Here is a 17458-nt window from a genome sequence, read left to right as displayed (position 1 = left end):
CCTCCCTCCTTTTACTGACTCTCTCTCTCTCTCTGACTCCAATATCACATTTCCCTCACTGTACCATCTTTATAAGTTTTTCACACTAGCATCTTCTATTTCTCAACACTTTTAAATGCTCTTTCTTATATATCTGTTATGCAGTATTTTTCTCTACCCTCTGAATAGCTACTGTTTTCAGTTTTGTTGTATTTTTCTCCTTATAGCCACCTCCTCATTTTTTTCCTTAAATACATTTTTCATCTCTGTTCTACACCTCCTCCTCTTAAAGGACATCCCCTATCTAACCTGTCATTTTCACTGTATACTACACTATCTTCTTTCCTCCCATCTCACACGATCATATGCTTCAACTCTCAAGAAGGTTTTCTGTGCAGCAATGTAGTCATTCCTCCATATCCTTAAACTGCTTAAACTACAAAATCCTCCCTTCTCTTATTGTTTATCTTCCTTTTCTTTGAACAACTTTTCATGCCTTCTAATAATATATTCAGCCCAATCTATTGCACCTTGTTGCTAACTACACCCCCAATTCTGCTGGATTGTACCCACAGATATTTCTGTCTTTGTTTTGATTTTAATATTGTCTGTAAACAGAAAATACTGACTGTAAACGCATGTCTACTATATCCCCTAACGTCAAATTTCCACCTCTTTCCACAGGTTGTATTGTACATTTTAATCTCCTTAGTGTATTGATCTGTATTTTATCTGTTTCCCTTTGGCTTCTGCTTTCAGTGTTTTGAAATTAATTAATTGTGTATTTCTATTGACATTGTTGTTGAGTGATATCATTTAAACAATATGTCTAGACTCTAATCTCAGTACTTTGTGAAGCTTTCCTCTCAAGGTCTTTGCTGAAAATCCCAGCCAAACTAAACTAGTAACCAAATGCAAATAAATAAATAGACAATAAATGCATAAATGCATATGAGTACATAATGGGAGGAGGCTACACCTCTCTTTATTGGGTCATATTGTGACAGTTAAATTTTTTATTGCCCAATTACTATTTTATGTTTTAGTCACATTCCAATGGAAAAATGGCCTAACAGATGTCTCTGTAACATTTCACTATTTACTAAGTACATATGGGACAATAAGAGGCATAAAGTATCAAGATATGCAACTCAATTACCAATAAACCTTCTTGGCAAGATGATTCTGTACTAGCCCAATTTATTCAATGGGTTTCACCTAGCAGCAGTTGTTTCAACTTAATCAGGCACATCAGGCTACTTCCCCCTAGGTTTTGGCCACACTGTATGGTGGAATATTAAAATATTAAACAATGAATATCCAGCTTAGAAAATGTCCTTATATTTTTGAAAAGTAAGTTTGCTTCATGTGTCAAGGATACTGGACACCAGATATGAGTGTTAAGAGACTGTATATTCAGCACTTTATAGTAGGTAGGAAAGAGAAGAAGGGTCCCTTCTGCATAAACTTTGATATTGTAAATCAGTGTATGACTTATGGCCATGTAGGTGTCCTCTTCCATTTACGAATGGAAGAGCTTGGAAATGTTGTGAGCATGTTGGTCTATTTCAATTCAAACTGCAAACCATAAAGGCTTCACTTCAACAGGGGAGATTGTAGTTCATACAGGTATTTTTTAAAGAGAGGCTGTATACTGCATCTGAGTGGAAGGCACCACAAAACTTAAGCTGGCCAGACCTATAAACTTGGTTAATAAAGTATGCCAGATGCCTCTCTTTTCCTATACTTCCTTAACTTTGGCCAGCCCGAAGACTTGTACATCTAAATTGCCGAATGATGAATAAACTTGGTCACACTTTCTCATTGCATTTAGAAGTTTCAGATGTGAGGAATGTAGCTATTTTGAGCGGTTATGAAAGAATGAAACAGATGTTATTGTCATAGCTCTTTTGTATGTATGCATGTATTTGGAAGTACATCTAGTCACCCAGCAGCCCAAAGATTGTCTTTTATCAAATGAATATCAGCTTCATAGTTTAAAAAGAAGAATGCAAATATTGTACATAGTTATTCCTGTTGTTATCATGCTTTTCTGTTTTGTGTTCATGTTTTTGACATGTTTAAGTTGGGGAAGAATTCTTGTTCAATACAGCTGATTTGTGACTGAAGAAAAAATGTAAACATAAATCAGCAGTGGGACATGGCTCCTGGGTTGGGTGCTGTCTAGGGCCAATGGATTAACATACCCCTATTTTGGCCCACTCTGTTTGACCTAACAGCTGCTTCCTAGCCTCAGTCTTCACCAGAGCTAAGATAAGCAGCCCACTTCCACCATCAAGTCACCCCCCTCAGCTCCAACCAGCAAAGGTTAGCAGGCATATCCCCATCACTCCCTTCCCTGTCCTCTGCCAGTTACTGTGATTATCCATGATGCTAAATGAACTCAGGGTGCATAAGGGTTAGTCAGCAAATTACCCTTTTATATCAGCAGATCTTGAGTGCAATTTGTTTTGAAATCTTGAGCATGCCTATGAGGTTCCTTGATAGAGTTTGTGATATATCACATGGCCTGTTTCAGACTTGGGTGTTGCATTATGTAAAACCTTTTGATATCTCATCCATTTCTTCTCTGGTTGTAGCCTGAGGCCATTTAATGTCCACTTAAAGATTTTTGGCTAGAGACAGGAAGAAGTGTGGTGTTACAGGATAGGCAGGCAAGGTTGCCAGACTTCTAAAGGGACAGGCAGGGACCAAGGGAACAAAAAAAACAGCAGGCAGTTCAGCATTAAACAGAAGTAGCTCCAATTTGCAATTTTTTATTGTATCGTATGCCAGTATGCAAGGCCGCTCTTCTGCATTGAACAGAAGTGGCTCCACTTTGCAATTTATTATTGCCCCATATGCTGGTATACAAGCCAATCAAAAATCACAAAGCAGAGACTGTTTCACTGGGATTTTAGCAGGCAATGAAGGACTCGGGATTGGGCTACTAATCTCAGAACAGTCCTGCTTAAATAGTGATGTCTGGCAACCCTGAGAATAGGGAGGTGGCAACAACATCCTGGTTATGTTCTATGTGTCAAGCTGTTCTAATGCCATGTCATAAAAACTTATTAGTTCCTACAGCAGAATATCTATAACATCAGGTCTCATTTAAAAAAAAAAAAAATGAACATTTCTGGAATTGCATAAACTCAGGAAATGCCAGCTCCAGAAAAGAACAAAACTTGTCTTCTGCTATAGAAAAGCTGCTATAATTGAGCATGACTCAATAAGGCTAACATTACCAGGAATTAGAAGTTCTAAAATTCTTACATGCAAAGTTCATGAAACCAAATTGCAAATATTATCAAATGTCTTAGATAACAAGGACAAGAGGAATTTTAACTTTTGTGTTATGCCTTTGTTTCCTTGTTATTCCCTGTGCTAGGCCTGACATTGTTCATATTTCATTAGTGCCCCAGCCCATTAAACAAACTAAAATAAATGTAGTAACTTAGGCTCTGTAAATATTCAAAGGGCTTACAGATCATTGCATCCATCTTCATCTTCTCCTTGACCTCCCCTCATTTGTTTTACTGTTTATTTGGAGGATATAATTCCATGTAAGAAAGAAGTTTATTTTGGTAATAAGTTTAACTTCATTTTCTTAAATGAGTTCACTGCAATTGGATAGTTTAAATTGTTTATGAATAGCCAAAAAATATGGGTTGGATTCCGAAAAAGCTAACATAGAGTTAACAGCATACACCATCCTGTTCTTATTGCATTGACAGCTGAAACTGGTCCCTCTGTGATATGATACCATCCTAAGGCAGGATTCACTCAATTTGTACCTTGCAATATAAAAGAGTAGAACTGAATGGTGCTCTCTACATCCAGATATGTTAATGACATTCACTACCATTCTGTGTTAATGATTCACAATATTCATGCTAAGCAGAGTATTAATGTTTTCTGAAGAGTCAGTGAGGCTGCTTAGTCCTTCCGAAGGTCTCAAGTGCAGCTGCTCTATCTGAATGCAAGTGAAACCGTACAGCCAATAGGCTGTCTAGAGCAAAAGCTCCGCCTGTATAGTGTAATGATGAACACAGGCATTACAGCAAACACATCTCTCATGTGTGCATTTATGCCGTCCAACATAGCTCTCAACCTTCCATCGCCAAAATGAGGAACACTTGCCTTCATAATGTGGAACAAATGGGCAAAATGTGGAACACATACTAATGGTTCACTAACAGCTTCAACTAGGAAGATCACAGGATAGTTAAAATATGCTGATTTTACTTATAAAGAAGATCCTTTAATGAATTAATATGATTAATTTCTCTTTACCATGGATTTCACTTAAAAAAATTCCTAACACTGAATGTGTGACAGACTCTTTCAATGTGGAACTTTGAGGAACTTCGAGGAACATGAACTTTTTAAGACCCCAAATGAGGTACATTCCTCGTAATGAGGTACACTTGAGAGGTATGCCGTCCAAGAAAATATATGGGCATGCAGAATTAAAAAGCCACCAGGAGAATTAATCTGTGTTTAATTATAAAGCAAATAGAGCCTTTCCCTAAGGAGTTTGGTGAATGGCTTAACGTAAACATAATGCCTTGTGCATGCAGACCCATTCTCTCCCCCTACTCCTGGCTTCTTCAGTACAGCTCCACCTGTATATGGAACTAGGTACTGTGGGCCACCAGGCTGCCCACCAGGTAAGTGCTGTCAGGAGTATCTAACCCCACATAAAAGTGAAGCTACTGCTGCTTCACGAACATGTTGCATTTACTTATAGGGGATTCTTTAATTAGTTAGTTTTGTATGCTGGCAAACCTCGTCAATGTATATCACTAACTTTGGCTAGTGTAGTGAGCACAGTTCTTACTGCACTGACAGCTAAAACTGGTCCTTCTGTGGTATTATACTGCACTCTTTCTTGACCTATCAAAGGTCTTTGATATGGTTTCTCATCCTCTTCTGCTCACCAAACTCTCCAACTTAGGTATCTCACCCCCACAACATTGCATTGGTTTTCTAACTATCTCACCAACAGGCAGCAATCAACCATATGACAGCATTCCTTCTCTCCCTTCCTCAACACAACTACAGGTCTACTCCAAGGATCTAGAGTGGGTCCCTTCCTATTTAGTGTATTTATCAGCAACATCAATACCACTCTTACCCATAGCACTGTTATCCAGTATGCAGATGATTCTACAGTAATCTGCACTGCCAAATTCATCACTGAGCTATAACTTCTTACTCAAGAAGCCTTTACATCAACTGAAACCTGGATGTCAAAGAATCATCTCTCCCTAATCCCCAATAAAACAAAACTCTTAATATTCACCCACAAAAAAAACCCTCTCAACAAGAATGAACTCTCTGCCCACCTCCAAAACAACACTTTCATTAAAGTAATTTAAAGTACTAAACTGCTAGGTGTCATCATTGATGATAACCTAACATTCATCCACCATATCCACAGCAATATCAAAAAGCACATCAAAAACTAGGTATCTTTTATAGGCACAACTATTTCCTTAACTTCTCTGCAAAAAAGGCTCTAGCATCATCATCATCATTCCTGCTTCCATCTTGATTAAATGGCATCCTTATCCTTATCAATATCCAGTCCTCCCTGACAAACAAACTTGATTCATGCTATAATAAGATTGCTAAATTTGTAACAAATGCAACATTTTCAGCACGCCACTGCTCCTCTCTACGTAAATTAAACTGGCTCAAACTTCCACACTACCTCACTTATCTACAATTAACTACTGCACACCAACTTATATACAAACCAACAACCTGCCCCTCTCCCTCCTCTTTACTGACTTTGTATCATCCTAACTGGCCTCTTAGATCTGAAAACAGAATGTTGCTGAAAGTTGAAAATCCAATCTCTAAGCTGGCCAAAGGCTGTATTCTTTTACTGTCACAGAACTAAGGAATAACCTCCCATCTTCGATCAGAGCAATTAGCAATCCTGCTTTCTTTAAGAAGTCCCTCAGACTGCATCTTTCTTCTCTCTGGCATTGTACATGTGCCATATTAACTACCCAAAACCTGACCCCCTCCACTATAACCTTACTTTTACTCCATCTAAATACTTGTAGAACTTTTCCATCCTCTCTTTCCATAACTAACTCCATGAGTTATCACTATTTCTTGCTAAATTCCAGCTACTTAATATCCAACAGTTATTATCCTTAATCTGACACTCTATTTATAATAACTCCATCAGCACTGCTAATAATATTACATAATATATATGTGTATTATGCATGTAAATAATTTGTACTACTATGTTCCTACTATGGATATAAATAATCTGCACTGTTGTGCTCAAACTGTTTCCATGTACTATAAATGTATATATACTCTGTATTGTGTGTTCTTTTCTTGCATGTATTTAACATATGTGGAGCTTTTCTCCCCGGGCCTCCACTGAAAATGGGCTCATCTAGGCCCAGTCGACTTTCCCGGTAAACAAATGCAATAAATAAATAACACAATTCTGCATTTGATATCAGACATAGGGTTCTGCCACTCCATTTGCTTGCATTGAATGGGGACTGGTGGAGCCCTCTCTTTTAGGCTTGTGTATGGAGTAACTGTTTGTGCTGACATATTATACACATGAATGCCATCCTGAATGCAGCCCATAATATTTAGTTTTCTATTAAGCATTTGTTTCAATTGTCCATTGTCTTACCCTCAGGATGGAAGACATTTTTAATCTACTCTTTATCCATGAACATGTTGAAACATTTGTAACTCAAGCTTCAAAAAGCATTAAAATGGATTAGTGGGCTACTGGAAAACAATGCAGGAGTACACAGGCCTACCAACAAAATATTTCACCTCTTAACAAGAGTCATGAGCATATTCTGCTGAAGGAAAAACAATGTTTAGCAACATCTGTCATCTGTGCATCTTTCAACTGTCCTTTTAAGTGAAGCAGTTTCTTAGTCATTTGCAGTCCTCTTTTACTATTTTTAAACTATTTTTAAACTTTGTTAGTGTTAGCATTAGGCTGCGTGTATGTGCTTTTTAGAATGACTGTCTGCTAGGTTTATATTATCTTTACTAATTGACAATCAACTAATTGATTTGTTAATAGGACAAGGTATATAACCAGTATGGATTGTAATTAAGTGTTTTGTACTGATTCTGATGAAGATAGCGATCGAAAACGTATTTTGGATTACAAGCGTTATTCTTTCCATTGTACTGCAATAAACTGAGTTTCCGGTGGAGTGCGAGCTTCTATTGTGGTGTTTCAGGCAATATTTGTTGTTGTTATTAGTATAGTCAGAAAGTCAGTTAATATAGTATAACATTAGTATAGTCAGAAAGTCAGTTAATATACTATAACGTTAGTACAGTCAGAAAGTCAGTTATTATAGTATAACATTAGTATAGTCAGAAAGTCAGTTATTCTCCTACTTGCCATTTTAGGATTATGCCAATGAAGAGATAGTGGAAATGACAGAGCTCTAGGAATGGCTTGAATTATTTTAACATCTGTCATCTGTGCATCTTTCAAACAACTTATCTGGTGAGTAGCATGCAGTCATCTCCCGGAAGCACATTACTAGCTGGCTACAATATTCACAGTATGTTTTAATTAAATCTGCTAAGTTTTCCATTCTAATTACTTTTTGGCATGAATTCTCTGAGATTTTAATTAAGCAAGTTGTTTGGCTACTATTCCCCCATGCCCTGCAGAATGTAATATCTAAAGAAACCAGTCCTCTGCAGCCACTGCTTTCCGTATATTTTCTGTTCCGGTTATAATTTTTCACTTCTAAGTACTCCATGTCTTCAGAACTGGTAAATTATCAACTTATGTAAAGTTTTTACCTCTTAGTATTTTCTTTTAATTTTAGCCTGCCTTTATTAGCATATCCATATTTTCACTTTATATCCTTTTTGCTGTTGAACAATAATCACGGCAGTGATGCCAGTTAATTTTCTTATACTGAATACAATCCTGCATTTAAAGGTCACAGAACAGATGCATTTCCACCTCCTTAATTAACTATTACATCTTCATTCACTTTTTGTAAAATATATGGATTACAAAGCCCAATTAAGCAAGCCCACGTTTACTCATTTGCAGAAGTGCTCACCTACTTTAACTGCTCATCAAGAAACTCACTTGAGCAAAATTAATAATTTGCCAGAAAGTAGTTTTACTTCATTACGACCTTCCTACTTATACCTTTTGCATGAAAAAAGAGTAATGGTGTTGACTGCAGCATCCTTTTTTTGTAATATTTACACACACACACACACACACACACACACACACACACACACACACACACACACACACACACACACACACACACACACACACACAGAGCTCATTATTTGTATTGCCTATTTCAATATAGGTAAAGTAATTCCTTACAAGATGGCACATATTCTTACTGAGTAATAATCACATATTCATAGAGTTTTATTCTTAGCCTTTGTATGTAAATGTATGTCCACGCCCACACATGCATATGCACAGACACACACACACACACACACACACACACACACACACACACACACACACACACACACACACACACACACACACATACATTCACCAGAAGATTATTGCATGTCATTTTTTTTTACATACACACATATACCAGCAAACAGGCAATAACACACACACAAACACTCACACACACACGTGCACACACACACACACACACACACACACACACACACACACACACACACACACACACACACACACACACACACACACACACTCACCAGAACATTATTCCATGTCATCTTTGTTAAATACACTGATGCACAAACATGCATACTCCACAGATGTATTCACACACATACACAAGCACACAGAGACTAACACACATGTTGATTTAAGCCTTCTAGAATGGTCTGACCTCCCCATTTTGGGTGACTTTCACAAGTGGTTGTCTTTTGTACCACCAACTACTAATTTGTCTTGATCTTGATTAGAACAGTAATTATGAAAAAAGATTGAATGCCTGATAAAATGTGGACAGCGGAGTGCCTCAGTCATAAAATTTCTGCTTCACAGATAGATGATCTGGGTTTCAATTTTAGCCTTCTGTCATTTTCTCACTGTCTGTGTAGACTTTGCATAGCTTGTGTCAGAAATGGTTTTCTCTGGGTAGACTGGACTCCTTCCAAAACATGCGGATTTCTTAACTACATTATTTTTTCACTTGTGGCCCAGATTCTGGTAGAAAAAAAGAACAGATTGACCAGAGACCCAGCACCAAATTTTGACCCCAGTCAAGGTCTACCTAGTTAAACTAAAAAAAAAATACAAATGTTTCACCTAGGGCCATATTACGTAACTCTACTTAAGGTCCCACCACATCCTGTTGCCCACATTTAAAGGCTGGTTTCTAGCCTGTAAATATGTAGATAGACTTCATTTACTTTACTGCAAACACTCATTAATGTCCTTTATTTGTTGTGTCAACATACCAGTTTATTTTATTACATTGCAACACTGTATTGTATTTTTCTTTATCATGTTTTTCTAATTTAGGATATTTTTTTTCATTGTACTTATGTGAACCATTTTCGTTGGCTTGGTGAAATCCAAGATGGGACTGAAATAAGTCAGTTTTTGATCAGTGTCCTATACTAGTAAAACAAAGAAACCAAAAAAAAAAAAAAAAAAAACACAGTAATACATACTCGTTTGAGAAACTGACTAATTTTTCAGCAAGTGCTTAATCACAAAATTCTCTCGTCTTTATTCTTCTTATATGATGGGCCCTAAACCCCAGGTATCTTAATCAGGTATCTTACACATAACACTGTGAAATTAAAAAGATATAACTTGTATTATTATTATTATTATTATTATTATGAGATTATGATTTTGTCAAACTTATAGCATTCTTAGTTTCTTTCTTTACTCCTTTAGCAGTACATACTCTCAGCCTTCTGTTCTACCCTTTGCGGCAATTTGTGCAGGCATACTTTTTCCAGGCATCCGACTGCATCTGAGTCAGTGCAGGCAACTTCATGATCACATTATGCCTCAGGGATGATGATATTTGCAATAGACAAAGTTTGTTTGTGTCTTTCGGCTTTTCCTGGTTAGGGGTCGCCACAGTGGAACTCCGGTCCGCTAATGATTGGTAGTGGATTTTTACGTACCGGGTTACCAGCCCTGACGCACAACCTTCAACGAAGGCACACCTCATTCACGTACGCCTCCACACAGAAGAAGCTCTAACTGAGAATCGAAAGAGACAACGTCTTGCTATGAGTCGACAACGCTGCCGCAGCAGATAGACAAAGTAGGCCCACAAAATATTTACCCAAATTCCAATCATCCTTTGGAGTATTGCTCCACAGCTGCCTTATTTAAGCCTGGTAAACTCCATTCTTTCTGACAGTATAATTATCTTATGTCTGTATTAAATACATAATCTATATGGGATTAGCATGCCAAGTCATATGAAATTTCTTCTAACTTTCTCGTGTTATACAGATCAGTTTGGTTTTATTAAAGACTGGAAAATAAGAGACAAACTTTTTTACTTATGAAAGGTAATAACTTCAGTGTATCTTTTTCAAAATACTTATTTCTGTGATGTCCATCACATAGAAAAGACATTTAATTAAGTTGGAATTGTGTTATACTAGGTTCTGGATGCCTTGAGTAATCCATTAAAATTATAACCTTCTTTTGCAATAGTTTTCTACTGACTCATTTAAGAGCTTAATATCTTTTACACATAACACATACACCTACTAATATCATGACTGCACAGATTCAGAGAAGATAGAAAAAGTGATAACACAGCACTCATTGTCTTCTTCTTCTCCAAGTCTGACTACAGTTACAAGACAACAGTAACCTTTCAGTGAAGGTTATCACAGGGCCACCGTTAGCTGAAAAGGCACCCTAGGCAAAGTAAGGCTCTGGCGCCTTTTAGGCCCCACCCACACCATACTCAAGAGCCACTCCTATTTGAGCCACACCCACAGGTAGGTCAATCCCTATGAAAGCCACTCCAGTTATTTCCTTCAACTATTTAAATGCATGAAAATCAGTAACGCACTTTGTCATACTATAGGAAGAAAATATACCTTGTAATGCACTTAAACTATTATACTATTTTTGCATTAGCAAGCACTTTCTGATAGGTATGAAGTCTTGAAATTCACACAATAGCTGATGACCACAGAACATTTTGCCAGATTATTTATTTATTTATTATTTTATTTATAGTCTCATCACAACTTTTTAAGAAACAATTAAAGAACTATTTCAAATCTCACTGGCTTTGCCCTTGCTCAAATCCTGACTGACCCCAGCATCCAACTTCCATTATAGTTCCCTCCTTTGCCTGTTGCTATACATCCATCTTTTCTTCTTGTCTCTCTCATAATTACTACTCCTCCTCTGCAGCTCTCCTGGCATCCACATGGATATTACTATTCCTATGATGTCACTTTTTCATTTACACTAGATATATTACTGCAACCTGATATCTCACCTTCTATTTAAACCTTGTATTTTGTTTCCTACTGTACAAATCTGGGTCTTAAAACTATTTGCTCTGGCAAAAAATGTTTATTATATCTGTTAATATTGTAAATATTGTATATACTCTAGTGTCTGTTTATTTTTTTCATTACAATTCCTGCTACTGTAAAGAGTATGGGATTAGGGATCCTCGTTGTATTTTTTTCTGTTAAATTGCTACTGTTCTGTTAAATTGCTGGAATAGTTCTGTAGTTACTTACATTTTAGTCTCTTAATGTGCTGTTTTATTTACTAGTATATAGTGGAGCTTTTCTACTTGGGCCTCTGCTGAAAATGGACATGTATCCAGCCAGACTAGCCCGGTCAACAAATGTAAAATAAATAAATAAACAGATTTACTAATCTTCTTAAAGTCTGGAATGGTTAAGGGTACGCACATTATATACCAATGAGCACAGAGATTACTACTATTCACCTCTTCTAAGGGTCTAGTGCAAAAAAAAAAAAAAAAAAGCACAGATTACCTATTTTATGACCTGGCAGGCCCTCTGGACACAGCATCTGATTAATGGACTTGCTCAAGTCACATGGTAAACAAATGAAGGCTAAGGCAATCAAACACTGTAACATGGGAACTAAAGCTCAAAACTTTAACCTCTGTACCAAATGACAAAACAAACTTAACAGTGCCCAAACAGGGACTTGTACCCTGGACCCATAGATTAAAGTCTGATGCTGTAAAGACTTTGAAAATCTTAAACTGCCCTGTCTAAGAATCAAACTTAGGCTGAGACTGACAAGTTACCTGTTAATTTATTTCATATTTTACATCATGCTTAAGGATACTATACACAACTCTAAACTGTCCCTATTTTAAAGGATTGTTTTCCAGCCTGATTTACTCCTACATACCCACTCATTTACAACTTGTAAGGTTCTAGTTAGTACCCAAAAGACGGTATATTCATTCTGTACAATAAGAAACAGCTCACCTTTCTGGCAGGCTGCTACAATTATAATGTCATTTTTAATTATAGAAATGGTGACCAAAAAGGCCAAAACAGCCATTATGATAATTTTCTGCATTTATTCTACCATAGCCACAGCACAACTACACATAGCTTAAAACGAATCAGAAAAAGTACAGACATAATCAGGGATAGGTTTAAACATTAGTACTATTAACGAGACATTGACAGAAAAACAGAATGTGAATTAATATACACTTTGTGATCTAACAGAAGTCTGTAACTAATTATTGCTATTATTTATTAAGTGTAACTCACCACCTTTTATCCAGACATCACTAGTTTTAGGTGAAGAGGGACAGAGCTAAAATGAGAGTTAAATAAAGGGGAGTTCCTGAAAATTGGGGACAGGTGAGATGTATGCAATTACATGCTGTTAAATATGTCTTGGTTTATTTTCATACCTGTCAAAGCAACTCCATCCCATCTACTTAACCACCCCCCTATCTCTTAACTTTTTAGAGCAAGAAATCTGGACAAAGCCATAAATAAAAGTGGGGCAAAGGCCCCAAAATAAGGACAATTTTTAAATACTGTTCTTATAAACTTAGAAAGCTGATAGAATAACAGGTTTTGCCTTAGCATTAATTTTCTGAAGGGTATGAAGCCTGAAACTCAAATGATTGTTATTATGTTCTAACTTCAGTCTTAATGACTTGTTATTAGTTTATGAGAAAACCACAATTTTATGAAAATTGGACCAAAATATGAGACAAAAATCTATACAGTTGAGAAAGGTATGACTGCCCCCCCCCCCCGAACAATATCTTGGCTGGATCCAACACTACACAGAACAAATGAACAAAAACAATTAGGTAAACAGTTATCTTCAATGAGCATTTATTTTATGACTGAAGTAACTGGGACATCAACATTAGTCTCTGGAATCCCATTCAAAACCTGGAGCTTGGTTAAAATACTTTTCCTGCCATTTTTCATGCCTATGAATTGTTTTAATATGCAATACTGGTACATTATGCACAGTCTACGGAATCAATAACTATTTCAACAACGAAGAAGCACAGAAAAACAAGGTTTAATAGGGCTTGTAGAATACACCACAGCAATCCACAGTACACAGAAACAGTACGCAGTGTAAATCACATCAACGTTTCGTCAATCCTTCTTCAGACCATACAAAACACACAAAACCACTTAATCTATTACTTAAATACAATTAAACAAATGCTGAACAACCAATAGTGTTGGTAGGTTAATTAACCACCACAGTAGTTAATGAATAAACATGTAAAATACAATTTTCGATGCAAAATTGAAACCAAATCAATAAAATATGCAATATGTCCTGTCTAAATAGTGGAAAAGAAATATATGTATATGTGTTTAAATTAAATTAATAAAATACATATTACAAAATGATCATTTTAAAACACATACAAAAATGATTTATAGTAAAAAATAAATTCAATGAATAAAAACAATACTACACTCTACTGGCAAAAAATGATATTACAACCTAAAGTACTTAATCATCATATATATATATATATATATATATATATATTCATTGAATTTATTTTTTACTATAAATCATTTTTGTATGTGTTTTAAAATGATCATTTTGTAATATGTATTTTATTAATTTAATTTAAACACATATACATATATTTCTTTTCCACTATTTAGATAGGACATCTTGCATATTTTATTGATTTGGTTTCAATTTTGCATCGAAAATGGTATTTTACATGTTTATTCATTAACTACTGTGGTGGTTAATTAACCTACCAACACTATTGGTTTTTCAGCATTTGTTTAATTGTATTTAAGTAATAGATTAAGTGGTTTTGTGTGTTTTGTATGGTCTGAAGAAGGATTGACGAAACGTTGATGTGATTTACACTGCGTACTGTTTCTGTGTACTGTGGATTGCTGTGGTGTATTCTACAAGCCCGATTAAACCTTGCTTTTCTGTGCTTCTTCGTTGTTGAACTGGTGCTTCTTTTTGGTTATTTGTCAAGCCGGCACCTTCCTTTGGATATAGTTAATCAATAACTATTACTAGGATTACAAATAAAGCCAAAAAATGTTTCTCTTGTGCCTTTTATAGTAACATTTTAAGCTAAAATGTACAGAAATTTAAATTATGTAAATACATTTTAATAAAACAAAGCTATATCTCTTGCATTATATATTCAATGTTACCAAGTTAACTTACAAAATCTTAATTTACAGAAAAAGCTGTGTGTACTTTTTTGCAACGGTGCCAACATTTTATGTCTTCACGTGAAATGCGTTTGTTTTTTTGGAAGTACACCCTCTACTCCCTTTAAAAAATGTCTTTCATAAACACTGGAAAACAAGGACACAAGCACATGCACGGACAATATTTCTGTCTCCAAAATATACTTCTACACTGCTCAATAAGCCCATATTATGGTGCCTAAACAGGGACACAAGTGTGGAGTTCTGCTCACACCCACAGCCAGTTAGGTTTAAAAAAATGAAGTCAACAAATATGTTTCTTTCTACATCCAGCATCATTTTTTTTGGCAAATCCAGGTGTCAAACAAGTATCTGGTGAATCCCGGAAGTAGGGAAAGTTTGCCGCACATGCAACAGTATAGTACGGATGGAGTAGGAGAAAGAGCGCCAAGGGGAGCTCTAACTTTACTGATAGGACTGAAAAAAATAAATTAAATAAAATAGATGAATAAATAAAACTTGTGTCCTTTATGAAGTTGGCCTGTACAGCGCCCTAGGCAGTCACCTAGTTCACATATGCCTAAGGCCGGCAGTTATAAGCAAGTGATAGATCCTTCAAACAAAGCTTACCCCTTTATCCATCATTTTAAATTGAATTGTATGAATTATAGGGTACTCATAATTTTATATGAGCTGAATTGCTATGGTGATGCTTCTACTTTTACATTTGCAGAAAGCATTTTATCAAAGCATTCAGTAAAGTACAAGTTAGCTAAAGTTACAAAGACATGCATCTGGAGCCTTTCTCCCCGGGCCTCCGCTGAAAATTGGCTTTGTTCCAAGCCGGACTTTCCTGGTTAACAAATGTTAAATAAATAAATAAATCAATAAATAAATACAAAAGTAATAGTTTAACTAAGTAGGTAAGCAATGGACTTTTGTGTGCTGCTTTTTCATTATTTTTGGTATATGCCCTGTACCTGAGGAGCAGTTATATCCACCTTGTTCTTATTGTTTAGATTTCTAATAAGTTTCATTTCAGAAAGGTAAACATTGAATCTAATAATCAAGATTATCTCTGTTCTAAGAGTCCAAAAGAGGTTTTCCTTGTGTAGCATGGTATCCAAGGATTTTACATTGCAATTGATTTCAGAACTAGAGCTCCAGAAGTGCTCAAAACTGTGAAGCCTGCTATGAGCTCATAGATCTCTACATCTAATTCCATAATGGGAATTCAGTCTACTAGATGGCAGCACTTTGAATTTTTACATTGGCCTGGAAAGTGAAAACCTAACCTCTAATAACAGAGAGGTGTACAGACAGCTCCATTTGTTTGTGGAACTTCGTATTGCTGACTATACATGTTGGGAAGTCAAACTGCTGAAGTACTAATTATTGAATACAGGTAGAGCTGATTAGCATAATAATGGGGTGGGAGGCAGAGGACTGCTTGTATGAATGGTAGATGTTTTTTTGGAAGCGCTAAAGACTTCAAGATCTGGGAAAACTGAAATGTAGCATCTTCAGGGTAACATACATTGCATCACTGCCATGTCAGATAAGAGAAGTGTCTGCATGACACAGTTTTAACTTGACTTGCATGCACAATAATATCTGACACACAAATGGCGCTATGATGCTGGACAGTTTTGCAGACTTGCAACTCCATCTGTATGACTGCAACAGTACTATAGGCAGGATAAATTCCTGTAATATCTACGCTGACAAACAGGTGTAATTGCTGTGATGGCTGGTTTCAGGTTAACTTGGCCACTAGAGGACAGGTTAAGTATTTTTCAGATTAGGTGAAGAACAGGTAATGAGCTTCACTAACACACACAGACTATTAGTGCATCTCTTTATCTGCTGTATGCATAGTGAGTATATTACATGGTTGAGTTAGGAATATATGGAAGGGAAACATGGATGTAGAATGGCAGCAGCACTGCATGAGGGGTTAGGAGGTTGGCCTAATGGTTAAGGTGATTGCCTTATAAACACAAAGTGCAGCATTTGAATCTCACAAGGGTAATTGGCTAGGCTCACAGGGGCAGTTAGTCTAGTACTAATCTATTAACCTGTGATGGGAGAAGGCATCACTATAGCACTGCATAGTTTATCGAATTCATCCCTTATGTCACACTTCTGGTAAAATTCTATTATCTAAGTCTTGTTCAAAGACTACATGAAATCTTTAATTCATGGTTCCTCTCCTCTCCCTTTAACCTCCTGAGTAAAGCCATAACAACCAGTTTTAGATTGGTTTAACTGTATCAAAGATGGTTTATAAACACATACCTGCCAAGAATTGACTAGACTCGATAGTACCCACCTTATTGTTCTGAAATGATGCACAAACTACTTAAAATAGTAAATGTCAGTAAATAAATGTCACAGTCAATAAGTATATCTGCAGAAATGAAGAAATATAGTGTTTTCCAGAATATTAATATGAAGCATTGAAATACAATTAGCCATGACAAAATTCTCCAGAAACAAATAGTAGGATTTTTTAATACCATGCAGCTTAGCAGAAAACTGAAAACGTTTAGATCCAAAAATTTGACTTATTCCTCACTGAGAGTGGTAGAACTGAGGAGAAGCCTGAAAAGTGCAGTATGCATACTGCTAGAGAAGAAGCGTAGAAGAAATGTATATCTTTATGTGTGTTTGTGTGTGTGTGTGTGTGTGTGTGTGTGTGTGTGTGTGTGTGTGTGTGTGTGTGTGTGTGTGTGTGTGTGTATACATGTATAAATGTGTCTGTTTGTGTGCAATAATGCCTGGAAGACACAAGCATCAAAATATA

Source organism: Protopterus annectens, chromosome 5.part0 (genome assembly GCF_019279795.1).
Source record: "Protopterus annectens isolate FY-2018-M chromosome 5.part0, PAN1.0, whole genome shotgun sequence".
In the NCBI taxonomy this organism is placed as follows: domain Eukaryota; kingdom Metazoa; phylum Chordata; order Ceratodontiformes; family Protopteridae; genus Protopterus; species Protopterus annectens.
This window is presented reverse-complemented; position numbering follows the sequence as displayed.